We start from the raw sequence: 16271 nt of genomic DNA, 5'->3' as shown, positions 1-16271 counted from the left end.
GGAATTCTCTTGGCAAATATAATTTAAAAGATATGTACTATCTAGAAATTCAGGGTATGAACTGGGGCTAATACAGAGTTAATTAATGGTTCCAGTCATGGAACAAAAATCTGTGTGCTACTTTAGGGATGTTGTATATGTGAATAGTTTCCAGCCCTTTATCATATCTACACAAATTCATCTCTATGGTCTTTAGTTTTACTACTGCAGAGATGAAAATTGTACATGTTCCTTGTTTTAGTGCTAATCTCAAATCGGTTGCTGTTTTAGAGTTTCAGTATATTTGATACATCCCATGTGTTATCACATTTCCAAATATTTATTAAACTGCACTTTTTTGTTTAGTGTGTACTGTATGAAAACAACTACCTGATTCTAAAAGCTCTTGACTGAGAATTCACTGTTTGTGAACGATGCCAGATTGATATCCTGGAAATTGAAGCCTTGTGTGATGTGGCGTAGCAACAATGTCAGCTTCCAGATCCTGCTCTCTTAATGTACTTTGGTCTGATCTGCAGGAATAAAGCTCTTCCCAAAGATTATTGAATTTATTTTTTCTGCCACTGTGAGGGAGAGTGTTGATATTCAAAGTTTTTTTTTTTAATTCTTTTTTTTTTTAAAGATTTTATTTATTTGACAGAGAGCGCGCAAGCAGTGGGGAGAGGGAGAAGCAGGCTCCCCACTGAGGGGGGAACCCCATGTGGGGCTCAATCCCAGGACCCTGGGATCATGACATGAGCCAAAGGCAGACGCTTAACTGAGCCACCCAGGCGCCCCTCAAAGGGTTTTTTTAAGGATCAAATATACTTAACCTTTTCAGAAAGTTTAACTGTCAGGTTACTTTTTTGTTCTTGTATTTCTTTTCATTGTTCAGATGAGCTAATCACTTAAGATCAGTGGCCCCAATGGATTATTAATTGTATAAACAAACACTGATTGGTGTTATGGTACAAATCATACTCTTCCTTTCTCTTGTAATTCTTGCACACAGATAGCTTTTTTTTTTTTTTAAAGATTTTTATTTATTTTTTGACAGAGAGAGAGAGACAGCGAGAGAGGGAACACAAGCAGGGGAGTGGGAGAGGGAGAAGCAGGCTTCCCTGCCGAGCAAGGAACCCGATGTGGGGCTCGATTCCAGGACCCTGGGATCATGACCTGAGCCGAAGGCAGACGCTAAACGGCTGAGTCACCCAGGCACCCCCACAGATAGCTTTTTGATGATAAATAATAGCTACCATTTATTGAGCTCATATATATTAGATGGCAGATCGGATAAAGAGGTACTTATATAAACTCATTCTTTTTCATCATTAAAACTATCCTGCAAAGCGTAGTTTTCATATAAAGACACTGAGACTTGGAAAGGTTAAGTAACTTGCTTAAAGCAGCCCTAGCTGTTAAGTGCTAGAGCATGAATTCAAACCTGGATTTGCCAGAGCCCTGCACCAGTGCTCTTTTACCAAATTCCACTGACTACTCATAAAAAAGTTTCATCTGGATTAAACATCATAGAAGAAAGTCTATTATGTATTGGTAATGGTTGATTTAAAATTCCAGTCCCATGGACATTAAGGAGGGCATGTGATATAATGAACATTGGGTGTTATCTAAGACTGATGAATCACTGAACTCTACCTCTGAAACTAATAATACACTATATGTTAATTAACTGAATTTAGATTGAAAAAAATAGTAAAAAAAAAAGATTCCTTATAAGGTTATAAAGCAAAAAAAAAAAAAAAAAAATTAAAAAATTCCAGTCCCAGTTTTGCTAGATACTCCATTGTCATATTCATAGATACTCTTTTTTTTTTTTTTAAAGATTTTATTTATTTATTTGAGACAGAGAGAATGAGAGAGAGAGAGCACATGAGAGGGGGGAGGGTCAGAGGGAGCAGCAGACTCCCTGCCGAGCAGGGAGCCCGATGCAGGACTCGATCCAGGGACTCCAGGATCATGACCTGAGCCGAAGGCAGTCGCTTAACCAACTGAGCCACCCAGGCGCCCCATAGATACTCTTGAATCACATTTTTTCTTTTAAAAAGGTAAGTTGTGGGGCACCTGGGTGGCTCATTTGTTAGCATCTGCCTTCGGCTCAGGTCATGATCCCAGGGTCCTGGGATCGAGCCCCGTATTGGTTTCTCTGCTCAGCCAGGAGCCTGCTTCTCCCTCTCCCGCTCCCCCTGCTTGTGTTCCCTCTCTAGCTGTCTCTGTCTCTCTCTCTCTCTCTCAAATAAATAAATAAAATCTTAAAAAAAAAAAAAGATAAGTTGTGGGCTGCCTAGGTGGCTCAGTTGTTTGGGCGTCTGCCTTCTTCTCAGGTCATGATCCCAGGGTCCTGGGATCGAGTCCCACATCGGGCTCCCTGCTCAGTGGGGGGCCTGCTTCTCCCTCTGCCTGCCATTCCCCCTGCTTGTGCTCTCTCTCTCTCAAATAAATGGATGAAATGTTTAAAAAAAAAGGATAAGTTGCTAAACTAATAGGAGCTGTCTGAAGAATTATGATCATGGATAGAAAGCCTTGATAAAACATAGTTTAAGTTTGAAATGTTCTTCAGTATGCAAATTCATAATTTTATTGGCATTAACAGACTTCAAAATAGTAGGTACATACAAGCCTTAGCAGTCTAAGCACAACTCTGGGATCCTTTGTATGGAAAAATTTCCTAGGTGGAAGTGCTTTGAAAGTTAGCTTTGAAAGTGAGTCCTTTAGTTATTTTACTGTGTATCACAAACGGTTAGTGAGCACTTACTCTGTGCCAAATACTGTGCTCTCTATCATGAATACAGTGGTAAGTAAGACAGAAGCAGTCCCTATCCTGAAAAACCTCAATAGCCTGGAAGAGAGAGATAAAGTTTTTTAAAATTCATAATTCAGTTGATAAGTGCTATGATAAAGGAAGTAAAAGCTATACAAGAAAGAAGGGACACCTATTTGAGACCTAGATCAGAAGGGTTTCAAAGAAGATGTGCTATGTAGGCTAGGATGAGGAGAAGTAAAAATTAGTAAAGTAACAGTGGAAGGGCACAGTATTCCAGGCCTAAATAATGTATGGAGGCCTGTTTTGATAACAGTTTTATTGAGATATTATTGACATACCACAAAATTCATTCTTTTAAAGTATACATTCAGTGGTTTTCAGTATATTCACAGAGTTGTGCAACCATTACCATTATCTAATTCCAGAACTTTTTTTTTTTAAGAGAGGGAGGGGGGGAGGGGGTAGAAGGAGAGGGAGAGAGAAAATCATAAGCAGGCTCCACGCCCAGCCTGGAGATCAAACACTCGGGGCTCGATCTCACAACCCTGAGATCATGACCTGAGCCGAAATCAAGAGTTGGATGCTTAACCAACTGAGCCACTCAGGCACCCCCAGAACATTTTTACCACACTGAAAAGAAGCCCTGTACCCATTAGTGGTCACTCCCTATTCTTTCCTCTATCTATTTTCTGGCAACCACTTACCTACTTTCTGTCTTTAAGGATTTGCCTATTCTGGACATTTCATATAAATAGAACCATACAGTATGTGGTCTTTTGTGACTGTCTTCTTTCACTTAGCATCATATTTTCTTTTCTTTTCTTTTTTAAAGATTTTATTTATTTATTTGACAAGGTTAGAGAGAGAGCACAAGCAGGGGGAATGGGAGGGGAAGAAGCAGACTCCCCGCTGAGCAGGGAACCTGAAGCGGGGCTTGATCCCAGGACACTGGAATTACGACCTGAGCTGAAGGCAGATGCCCAACTGACTGAGCAGCCAGGCGCCCCTAGAATAATATTTTCAAGGTTCATCCAGATAATAGCATGTATTAGTATGAGTGCCTGTTTTGAGGAATAGAGATGGGCAAGATTAAATAAAAGTTCTATTGATTAGGATGACCAGTGCATAGAATAAGAATCTGAGAATAGAGAGAAGGTGTCATACTAGAGAAGTAAGCAGAAACCAAATCAAACAGAACTATGTTTTAGAGGCATGGACTTTATTCTAAGGGCAGTAGGGTACCCCTGAATGGTGTTAAGTACAAAAATATTATAATGAGATTTGTGTTTTGCATCTGCATAGAGAATAGGCTAGATGGACACACAATGGGGCAAGGAGAATAGTTAGGAATCTTACAAAAATCTGGGCAACAGAAAAATGTGAGATATGGCAGTGGAAATGGAGAGAAGTGGATGGATTTGAGAGATTTAAAAGGCAATATTGATAAGACTTGTTAGACTGAATGTAGAGGTAGAAGGGAGAGAAGGGATAGTATCTAGAATAGTATTCAAGGCTTTGAGTTGGTCAGCAGAGTGGATAATGGTACATAGACTCATTAAGGAATTGGTTAACTAGGTGGGTTTCAGGGTGCTGATCTATAAGGAGTTATAAAATGCCACTGGGAAGTTGATGAGATGAAAAATGCATTTACCAGAACTCTTAGTAAAATAATGTATGTTGTTTAGAGGAAAACTTTGATAAGATTCCATAGAAGAAGGTAAGATCCCCTCCCTCACCAGCTTCTTGCTTGAATAATGAGATAGTTCCTAAACTGTACTCTAAGAAGCTCAAAGGCTGGTTTTATTGAGTGGGATATGCAAATTTGAAGTCAGAGCTAAATAGTTCAGTAGAGGAGGGGTGGCTATCAATGCATCTTCTTTTTTGCCTGTCCCTTTTATGATTCTTACCCTTTCCTTTAGAATATTTATATAAGATTGGATTAAAGAGTATCAAATTGGGGTGCCTGGGTGGCTTATTTGGTTAAGCGTCCAGCTCTTGATTTTGGCTCAGGTCATGATCTCGGTCATGAGATTGAGCCCCATGTTGGGCTCTGCTTAAGATTCTCTCTCTTCTTCTCCCTCTGCCCCTTCTTCCCTTAAAAAAAAAAAAAAAGTATCAAATTACTAACCTGTTGCATGTATCTATTCCTATGTAATAAATTACACCAAACCATAGTGGCTTAAAACTTTAATTATTATCTCTTCTGGTTAGGAATTGGCTGGGCTCAGCTAGGTGGTTCTCACTTAGGGTTTTCATGAAGCTGTAGCCAGACAGTGACTGGGTGTTGCTTGAGGCTTGCTCATCTTGAGGCTTGCTCATTCAAATATGTAAAGGTTCATGGGCAAAATCACCTACATATGGCCTTTCCATGTGGTCTCTCTAGCATAATTGGATTTCAAGAGTGAGTATCCCAAAAAACTGTCACCTTTTACTTAGCTTTAAAAGTTATGTAGTATTCTTTCTGTTTTTCTCTGTTTGTTGAGGTAGTCATGAAGTTCTGCCCATGTTTAGAGGAAGGGGCCATAAATTTCACCACTCTTGTAAGAAGATCATGTGGAATGGCAGGTACTGGAGCAGATATCTTTGCAAATATAATTTGCCACACCTAAATTAAGAGTCTTGTCTGTACTAGGATAAGAAACAAACAAAATGACTTTGGAAGATTGAATGCAATTTTGTACATACTGAGTTTAACTCCCTGTTAGACTTACTGGTGAAAATGTTAAGAAGTTTGGTTACTAAGCAGATACTGACTTTGTTCTGTGGTAAAAAGTATTAATCAGAGCCAAGATAGGAAACAGTATTTAACTGAGAATGTTTTCTAGTTTATCCTTCTTGTTTTCTTATTCTTTTTTTTTTTTTTAATCCGAGGCCAGGATTGTGGAAATTACAGATTGTTCCCTATTTAACAATGGTTTGACTTTATGATTTTTTAGACTTTAGGATCATGCAAAAGCTGTACACATTCAGTAGAAACCATACATCAAATTGTGAATTTTGATTTCTTCCTAGGCTAGTGATGTGTGGTGTGATACTGTCTTGTGATTCTGGGCAGCAGCAGTGAGCCATGGCTCCCAGGCAGCCATGTAATTGCAAGGGTAAAGAGCTAATACACTTAAAACCATTCTGTACCCATACACCCATTCTGTTTTTTACTTTCAGTATGATATGCACTGAATTACATGAGATATGCAACACTTTATTATAAAATAAGCTGTTAGATGATTTTGCCCAGCTGTAGGCTAATGTAAGTGTTCTGAGCACGTTTAAGGTAAGCTAGGCTAAGCTATGATGTTTGGTAGGTTAGGTGTATTAAATGTGTTTTAGACTTAATGATATTTTCAACCTGCGTTTGGTTTATTGGGACATAATTCCATCATAAGTTGAGAAAGATCTGTATTACCTTCATAAATCTCTTCTGTTATAAACATGTCCACATCAGAGATTCTTATAAATCGCTTGCATTTTGTATTTTAAACATCATCTTTATTCCTGTCATTTTCCTTATAAGTTTATTTAAAAAAAATCTTCGTTTTTAAATTTTAGATGATTCTTCTTTCTCTTTCCCCATAAATAATTAAAATTTTAATCTTCTGTTATATATCCCAGGGAGATAATCTTTTAAAATCCTTGTCTTTCCTGTTTCCTTCCTTTTTCAGTTTTCATATTCGAAAGTAAAAATTTAAGTAGCTTGGGATTTTTTTTTTTTAATTTTATTTATTTTAGAGCGAGAGCCAGGGAGAGGAGCAGAGGGGAAGGAACAAAGGGAGATGGAGAGGGAGAGGGAAAGAATTTTATGCTGAGCCTGGAGCCTGATGTGGGGCTCCATCTTAGGACCCTGAAATCACGACCTAAGCCAAAACCAAGAGTTGGATGCTTAACTGACTGAGCCACCCAGGCAACCCTAGTTTGGGTTTTTATTAATTGAGATTCATGTATCCTCAGTTCTCTTTCCTGTTATTAACAAATAATAAACATTCATTCCAAGAAAAATTATGACTATAGAAGATTGAAAAAAATGTAAATCACCCAAACACTATCAAGAGATTCTTTATTATATTTTGGTGTATGTTTCTTAAGACTTTTAAGTTTTGAGGCACCTGGCTGGCTCAGTCAGTGGAGTATGCAACTCTTGATCTTGGGGTTGTAGGTTTGAGCCCTATATTGGGTGTGGAGATTACTTAAAATATTTTTTTTAAAAAAGAACTTTTAAGTTTTCCCCAAATATGGAATCTTACCATTTGTACCATTTTATAAATGGCTCCTTTCAATTGACATTTAGATTTTTCCCAATATTTTACTATTTTAACATCAATCTAACAGTTATTCCATATTTTTTATATTTATCCAATTATTTCCTTAAGGTAAATCTCTAGAATGTAATTATTACGTCAAGGTGCCTGTATTAATAATGATAAAATCTCCCAATTATTGTGCTTGATTGGCTCAGTCAGTGGAGCATAGGAATCTTGATCTCCAGGTCATGAGTTCAGGCCCCATGTTGGCTGTGAAGCCTACTTAAAAAAAAACAAAACAAAAAAACCCCAACCAATTATTTAAATCCTTGTCACTTTTTTTTTTTTCTCTTCCACTAGAGAAATCTCTGTTTTTGTTTCTCACATGTTTTGCTTACTGTCCCTTTCTCCTACAACACACACATTCACAAATATTTATCAGGGTGGAAGAAAGCTTCATCATGAAGTTGATTACTTAAATATGGACTTCATTAACCTCATTTGATTTATCTTTTTGTGAAACATTTCTTGAACACTCTGTACTATGCCCTGGGTTACGGAGAATGAAGACATACTCATTGTTCTCAATGAACTGACAGTTCAGTGGGGAGGTATACAGGCATACTGATAATGTAAATTAATTTGGTAAGTGCTGCCATTTGTAGAGAGAAGACATGACATGAGTATAGGATGACTCTTCTAAAACAGCCTGTAGAGAATCAGGGAAGGCTTCCCAGGTTGAGTTGAGAGTGAGTTTGAGTTGAAACTTGGGTAATGAAAATTAGCTAGGCAAAGAAGAGTGGCAAAAGTGTCTCAATATAGGCACAGAACATGCAGTGATAGAGAAGCATGATAAAGCATCTCACAAGAAATATGGGTATTTTGTATGAATGGAGCTTAGGGAAGTAGTGGGAGAACAGTTTGGAAAAGAGGCAGAGACCAAGTTCTGAAAGAATCTCTATTGCCATACTAAAAACTATACTTCATTCTTGGGGGAAGAGATTAAGGGGATATATTCATTAGCTAGAAAAGCACAGTCAATCTGGGTAGTATTTGTGGTAACAAATGAAGACCCATCGCTGACATCCAGAGGTGTGTCCGTTAAGTAGGTGAGATAGGAGGGGGATAAGGTAAGAACTGATGAGGGCTTAAAATAAGGCAGTTGTAGAAATAGAAGGAGGGAGATGCATTTAGGAGCTATTTATTTGTCCCACTTGTCATGGGAGATGTGTTATATGCTATACTTAATTAAATCATCCTGGATATTTTGAATACCTACTATATGTGATAAGCACTGTTGGGGTCTTGGGATAAAAGGATGAACAAAGGGTTTCCTGCCTTGAGTGGCTTATTGTTTAGTGGAGTGCAACAGATTGTAAAGGGAGAAATTACCATGTAATGTGAAATGTGTTGTAGATATAAATGTATTATGAGAGCTTAGAGAACTAAGTGATTATTAATTTCACATTAGGAGGTGACATTGAGCAGAATCTTGAAGGCCTTCTGTGAAAAATTTTTTCCTTGTATCTTGAACTATATTTAAAACATTTTAGGGGTGCCTGGGTGGCTCAGTTGTTAAGTGTCTGCCTTCGGCTCAGGTCATGATCCCAGGGTCCTGGGATCGAGCCCCGCATCGGGCTCCCTCTCCCACTCCCCCTGCTTGTGTTCCCTCTCTCGCTGTCTCTCTCTCTCTCTCTGTCAAATAAGTAAATAAAATCTCGGGGAAAAAAAAACACGTTTTATACTGTATTTTATGTCGTATATCTATCTTGTTACTAAATTTCTTTTGTTCCTTCCAAAAAACAATTCCATAATGCCAAAAGGCGATGATAAGGCTCTACCGTAAAGTGCTCATTCTGGGCAAAAAGTACTAGATTACTGTCTCTTATCTGGAAAGCATGTTTTTATGTTGAGGTGAGGGAGGCACTACTTGTTGCTTGTCTATTTATCTGTCTTCCCCTTTGTTTTTCTAAACTATTTCTCAATTTATTTGTTAGGGCATTGGCAACTTTTAAGTCTACTTTTAAGAAAGAATACCATATTGGGACGCCTGGGTGGCTCAGTCTGCCTTAAGCTCATGTCATGATCCCAGGGTCCTGGGATCGAGTCCCGCATTGGGCTCCTTCCTCAGCAGGGAGCCTGCTTCTCCCTCTGCCTGCTGTTCTGTCTGCTTGTGCCCCCCGCCCCGAACAAATAAATAAATAAAATATTTTTTAAAAATAAGAAAGAATACCATATTATATTCCATTATGTGTTAGTTCTCGAAGATAAGAATGGAGACTTGTGGCTAAATAGGATGGATTGATCCCCCTCCCCCACACACTTATTTTCTTTCTTCCCTAAAACTCCACTGAATGACAGGAAGAAACAACAGAAAAGGAAACAACATTGGATGGGAGGTTTCAATGAATGGAAAAAGTAAAATATAAGTTTTAGAACTAAAGAAGTAATAAATTGTGGAGAGAGATGTGATGAGAAGCAAGTCTACACCCCCACAGAACCTTAGAGAAACTTGTGGAGGCTCTAGGAATCTCTAAAGGCTTAGGTGAGATGTAGTGCTGAAAAAGAAATTGGTTGGAAGTCTGTACAAGGAGTGGTTAGATATGCTGGTATTCTACCCTAGTTTATGTAGCCAAGTAATGTTATTCTTTGTCCTGCAGGAAACTTAAAGGTTTATTTTTTGGAAGAATTGAATTATGAAAGCTTTGAGTTAAGGGATTCCAGGCATATCAAAAGTTAGGAATGAGGTACAGTGTTGAAAGTAGATTGACTAAGGGAAATGTAGTGTGAAGTCACAAATGTAAAGTTAAGAGCAGTCTCCTCCTTGTGTGATTTTCCTCTAGACACATTTAAGCTTCTTGGGGGAACGTATGGAGTTAGGTAGGCAGTTGGATTTAATCAGAATCAAGGCTTTGCCAGCTGAGGCTAAAGGTCAGAGGGATAAAATTCCAGAAGAAAAACCTGTGATGTTTGAGACAGTTACATAATATTATTGGACTTGCCTCATACATCAAAATAGATACAGACATACAGGATTTGACTTTGAATCTGTAGAATTAATTTTATTTATTAAAAAAAATCTTCAGTTAAATAGTTTAATTAGAGGTGAGGACCTTGCTTTTGCCTTATTCATTTTGACCTTGGTACTTCTACCTCATATAGCCATTTCCTATTTCTGATATGATTAATTCCTTATTTGGTAGATGTAAGCCTGTTTCTTGGTATCAATAGCACCTCTCATTTAGAAAATGTAACAAATATGGGTGCCTGGGTGGCTCAGTTGGTTGGGCGACTGCCTTCGGCTCAGGTCATGATCCTGGAGTCCCGGGATCGAGTCCCGCATCAGGCCCCCTGCTCGGCAGGGAGTCTGCTTCTCCCTCTGACCCTCCTCCCTCTCATGCTCTCTGTCTCTCATTCTCTCTCAGATAAATAAATAAAATCTTTAAAAAAAAAAAAAAAGAAAATGTAACAAATACATATTTTTTTCAAGTTCTCAATAGATAGGAAAATCTTTCACCAGTGATTTTCATTCCATATATTTTTTTAAAGATTTTATTTATTTATTCATGACAGAGAGAGAGAGAGAGAGAGAGGCAGAGGGAGAAGCAGGCTCCCAAGGAGCAGGGAGCCCCATGCGGGACTCGATCCCAGGACCCTGAGATCATGACCTGAGCCGAAGGCAGACGCTTAACCATCCGAGCCACCCAGGCGCCCCATTCCATATTTTTTTTTTAAAGATTTTATTTATTTATTTGACAGAGAGAGAGAGACAGCGCGAGAGGGAACACAAGCAGGGGGAGTGGGAGAGGGAGAAGCAGGCCTCCCGCTGAGCAGGGAGCCCGATCCGGAGCCCGATTCGGGGCTCGATCCCAGGACCCTGGGATCATGACCTGAGCCAAAGGCAGACTCTTAACGACTGAGTCACCCAGGTGCCCCCTTTCCATATTTTTTATTGGTCTCTGGAAACTTGAATTTTAGCTTTTTCCTTATTCTCTTATTTTTTAGTAAGTACATCATTTTCACATCAGATAGTGAATTATATTTGCAATAGTGCCAGGAAAATTTATTTTAGTGCCTATTATTTTTAAAATTAAGTGATGTTCATTAGATCGTATCTAAGATACCCTACTGTTCTGAAAATGCTGTGATTATATGTTAGGTATTTTATATGGATAATGTGAGATTCTTTTTTTTTTTTTAAGGTTTGTTTATTTATTTGAGAGAGAATGAGAGAGGGAGCGCACATGAGAGGGGGGAGGGTCAGAGGGAGAAACAGACTCCCCGCTGAGCAGGGAGCCTGATGTGGGACTCGATCCCGGGACTCCAGGATCATGACCTGAGCCGAAGGCAGTTGCCCAACCAACCGAGCCACGCAGGCACCAAGATAATGTGACATTCTTATTTTATTCTGATTACAATTACTAATCTTGTTCAAGGCTAAATTAGGCTCTTAAAGAGTTTCAGGTTATCTCTGAGCAGCTTCAGAGGTATTTAAATTGGACTACTATAACTTCATGGATATTGTCATATATTCAGAAGAAGGAAATAACATTTGAGGAAGCTTTGGCAGCTTTGTTTTTTGCATACCCCTGACAGTAAAGGTTAATATTGGGCTAATAGATCCATTGCTTCTAAACAGTGGAAGAGGACTGGAATCATAAAAGATTCCATTTGGAGGAAAAATGGTTGTTTGGCAATAAAAATCTCAACGGGAAGCCTCTGAATCTCAGTTTAAGGATTCTGTTTGGGGGGGTGGACAGGAAAAAAAAAAAAATCCCACATTCTAGTGAAGTAGCAGTTTTACTAGCTTTGGATTCTTGGAGGGCCTATTGTAATACAAAATAAGTGGTATTTTTGTGAATTAACATAGTTAAAACCATTGGGAAGAAAGTGCCTGCCTTTGATGTTTCACTTCGTATTTTCCATTGACAATAAGAAATGTTAGGGGTGTTTGGGTGGCTCAGATGGTTAAGCATCTGCCTTCAGCTCTGGTCATGATCCCAGGGTCCTAGGATCGAGCCCCATGTCAGGCTTCCTGCTCAGCGGGAAGTCTGCTTCTCCCTCTCCCTCTACTGCTCCCCCTGCTTGTACTCTCTCACTCTTTCTGTTGAATAAATAAATAAAATCTTTAAAAAAAAAAAAAGAAAAGAAATGTTAAAAAATTCTTAACTGTTATTGAAATGTTTAACTTTTGGCCTTCTTACACAATAAAATGTGTCTGCTACATTTCATGCTGGCCAGGTCTTTGATTCTGAAGATGTAATTTATTATTTAAGCCCATAGCTTTCATTTGTTTGGCTATGATAGGTTTATATGAAGAAAATTAGGACTTACTGCTTTAGCAAATGTAATGAGCAATGTGTTTTTTTTTTTTCTTTAGGATCAAACAGAGCATACTGAATCAGCAGGACTGGCTGGTGGTGCGGCAAGCATCATGAGTAAGCACAGGGAGGTCTGTTCCTTATCACGTGTGTAAAGGGAAAAAGGTAAGAAAACCAGTGTTTTGTTTCTATTAGAGATTGAATTTAAGAAAACAACTAAGTCTATAGAAAATAATACTCATGTATGTATGCTGCTGGCTTCATTTTTAACATTGTCTCTTGTTAAATCAGGAGTGTGGTTTTAAAAAAAGACTTAAATCCAGAGCAAAGGGTATTTTTAAATAACTGTTGAATTATGTCAAAAATTCTCATTTCTCCTGCCAGTGCTTGGCTTTTTCCTTTTGGAGTCAACTTCCACTTTGAGGATAGAAAGGTAATTTCAGCATGAAAAAGAACATGAATTTGAGCAATATTGTTAAGAGAAAAAAAATCCAATTAATCTTATTTCTATTTCTTAGTCATCATGTAAGAGTTAAACAATTAAAGCTAATTTGGGGGCAGGGAATCAGAAATATAGATTTAATTAAATTATTTTACTTTGTATTTTTAGACTAATTGTGAAGAGCAATAATTTCCAGCAGAAAATTGGAAGTATTTTACTAATTCTTGTAGAGCAGGAATCATTGATTTTTTTTTTCCTGACTAGGAATCATGTGATTTCTTTCAGGGCTTACAATTACTGAAGGGGTAGAAAATGGTGGTGGGGGTGGAGGGTATGTGGGTGAGATTAGTTTCAGAAACTGATTATGCCATTCACTAATGGCATGTTGCATACTCTGGTTGAGTTCTTTGATTTTTCATGTAAGCTTTGAGGATAGAGGGATGAGCCTGACAGTGTGTGATAGGAGACTGAGCTCTTTCTCTCTTCAGTTGAGAGTGGAGTGGAGTGGCACTCAGTAGTGCCTTCCCCATCAAAACATTTGGGCCTGCAGCTGGAAGAGTATTTCTTGTACCCTAGCTACCTCATGTGAGGGTGTGTGAAGGGAGTGCCCTTTTCTGCCTTTACTGGGCAAAATCTTACTCTTCAGGCATTAATTACCTCTTTAGGAAGTTTTCAACCCACTGCAAAAACTATCAACAATAATAAATAGTAAATAATAAGGGGTAATCAGTTATTAGAATATTTGTCATAGTAGCTCAGAAATACACCCCCGCCTCAGTCTGATTTAGCTTCACCTCTTCCTTGGCTTCGTAGCACTCAGTGCATATATCAGTTGACACAGTGTTTTATATTTTAAGTTTACTCATCCATCTCCCCTATGAGACATTAGGCACTGTTAGGTCAGGGACATTGTCTTATTTGTCATTGTAATCTAATGACTAGGACAGTGCCTGGAACATAGTAGATGCTCAGTAATGTTTGGTACATGGATATACACATGTTCATTGTAATTAGTAGATAGCATAAAGAGGAAGTACCAGTGAAGAAAACATAAAAGGAGCAATCAGATCAGTGCTTTAAAAGTGGGACCCCCTAAGACTGAGATTTAAGAGAGTGTCCAAAAGGACTCTCGTCAGTAGAATAAAAAAGAAGAGGTCTAGAAGCCCAACAACAAATGAAGAGGTCCTCAGGAAGGAGCTGTACTAAATTAAGTAATTATATGTCTTTTTTGAGCTATACAGGTATAATATTTAATGACTTCTATTTTGAATAAGAGTTGGATGCTTTTATAAGAAGACAAGTAAAGAATCCTGACATAAGGGGACCTGGCTGGCTCAGTTGGTGGAGCATATGACTCCTGATCTCAGGATCATGAGTTCAAGCCCCACATTAGGTGTGGAGCCTACTTAAAATTAATTAATTAATTTAAAAATGAATCCTGACATAGGATTTAAATCCTCTGGGAGACCCAGCTTATGCAGTGAGAAGACTGCCCCTCTCCCAAGTCCTCAGGAGACCACAGGTTATTCTTTGGAAGATGAAACTGAAGATGCTCAAGACTTGGGGACACTAAACATAACAAATCAGGGATGAGGCACCATAGGAAAGCCGAAGGATTAAGGGAAATCCTTTATATTGAAAAGTGAGACCCTTCCCCTCACTCCTTCCTCTACTTTTCTTTCAGAAGGTAATTGTCTGGTACTATATCTTTTTCCTCCCTTGTAGAAGATTATATGAGTCCTCTCCGGAGTCTAAAGAAAAGACTTATCTATACTGGCATTGAGAGGTCTCCCCATGAGATAGCTGTGTTCCTACCTGATCAACATGCAGTGGAAGCCTCCTGGTTGAGAAGCCAAGTATGCAGATCTTGCAGTTGGCTTTTAGTAGTTCCATTGATTCAATAAATAGGCATTTGGGGAAAGCATCCAATGAGAAAGACAGCAAAAGTACAAAAGATGAACTTGAAGGAAATAATACTGGAAATAGAAGAAAGTTTGAGGAAAAAACCCCAAAAAACAATAGGTAATTAGTAATTGCATCAGACAGGTAAGAGAAGAAATTATATTCATGAAATAAGATGCTGTAAAAATCATTAGAAAAAGAAAGTGCTCTGGAAATTTAAAATATTATAGACACTTTTGGTGCATTTAAAAAAATTTAAACTATCTCAAGCTTATAGAAAAGTCACAAGTACAAAGAACTTTTTTTCTCTGAACCATTTGAGAATAAGTTGCTAGCTGCTGCATGCCCCATCCCCTTTGAAACTGTGTTTCTGGCAAACAAGGACATTCTCCTACATAACCACAATACATTCATCAAAATCAGGAAATTAATTTTGATTCATTACTACCATCTAATTCTCAGATCTTATTCAAGTTTTGCCAGATGTACAAATAATGTCCTCTATATCAAGAGGATCTAGTTTAGAATCACGTGTTGCATTTAGTTGTCATGTTTCTGTAGTCTCCTTCCATTTGGAACAGTTCTGCAGTCTTTGACTCTTTTGACCTTGTCACTTTTGAAGATTGCAGACCAGTTATTTTGTAGAATGTTCCTTAGTTTTGGTTTGTCTGATGTTTCCTCCTGACTAGATTCAGGTTATGCATTTTTGCGGGAATATCACAGAAGTGGTACTATTTTTGTTTTTAATTAATACATTTTATTTTTTTTGAGCAGTTTTAGGTTCATAGCAAAATGGAGCAGAAATTAAAGGTCGTTTCCATAACCCCCCGACTGTCCCCACCCCCTACCTCACTTCTCCCAATATTGACATTGCTGTGTCCTTTTCATTGCAGCCTATCAAAGAGCACAGATTTCCATTTGTCACATTACTGATGATGCTCACTTTGATACTTGTGTAAGGTGGTGTCTGCCAGGCTTTGCTGCTCAAGTTACTCTTTTTTTGCTTTGGTAATTAGTATTTTTGTGGAGAGGAACTTTGAAGCTATGTAAATATCCCTTCCTCCTTATACTTGGGACTCATTCATTCATATTGCAAAGACTCATGGTTCTCTTTTTTATTCAGTGGGCTATAATCCATTGCTATCTTTATTTATTTTGATTTTCTTATTTAGCCTGTGGGAACTCCTTCAGGCTGGTTTCTTTGTCCTTTTGACATGTGCCCATCATTCTTGGAGCATATACTTGCTTTCCAGCGCACAAGATACCCAAGATTGTTCTTTTTTTTTAAAATTGAAATATAATTCACATACCATAAAATTCATTCTTTTAAAGTGTGTAGAGTCCAATGGTTTTTATATATTTACAGAGCTGTGCAGTCATCACCACTGTGTAGTTCCATAACATTTTTATCATCCCAAAAAGAAATCTTATATCCATTAGTAGTCATTTCCTGTTTCCCTCCCAGTTCCCCCCAGCACCTGACAATCATGAATTAATTTTCTGTTTCTATGGATTTGCCTATTCTGGATAGTCCATACAAATGGAATCATATATAGCTTTTTGTGTCTGCTTCTTTACCTTAGTATATCCAAAATTTATTCATGTTGTAG

General features: G+C 38.1%; 1 protein-coding gene across 2 annotated transcripts in view; it reads left to right on the top strand.

Annotated features, from left to right (window-relative positions):
• The window catches only part of ZFYVE9 (zinc finger FYVE-type containing 9), a 192798-nt gene that overhangs the window by 49871 nt on the left and 126656 nt on the right, over window positions 1-16271 (top strand). For both annotated transcript variants that reach the window (XM_035018558.1, XM_035018557.1), the window contains exon 2: window positions 12377-12482. The gene's annotated coding sequence lies outside the window, so the exon portion shown is untranslated. The remainder of the gene's footprint in view (window positions 1-12376; window positions 12483-16271) is intronic.

The sequence above is a fragment of the Mirounga leonina genome, unplaced genomic scaffold (genome assembly GCF_011800145.1).
Source record: "Mirounga leonina isolate KUSES-001 unplaced genomic scaffold, KU_Mleo_1.0 Mir_173, whole genome shotgun sequence".
In the NCBI taxonomy this organism is placed as follows: domain Eukaryota; kingdom Metazoa; phylum Chordata; class Mammalia; order Carnivora; family Phocidae; genus Mirounga; species Mirounga leonina.
The sequence above is the reverse complement of the archived record's forward strand: the minus strand, read 5'-3'. Positions and strand labels throughout refer to the sequence as shown.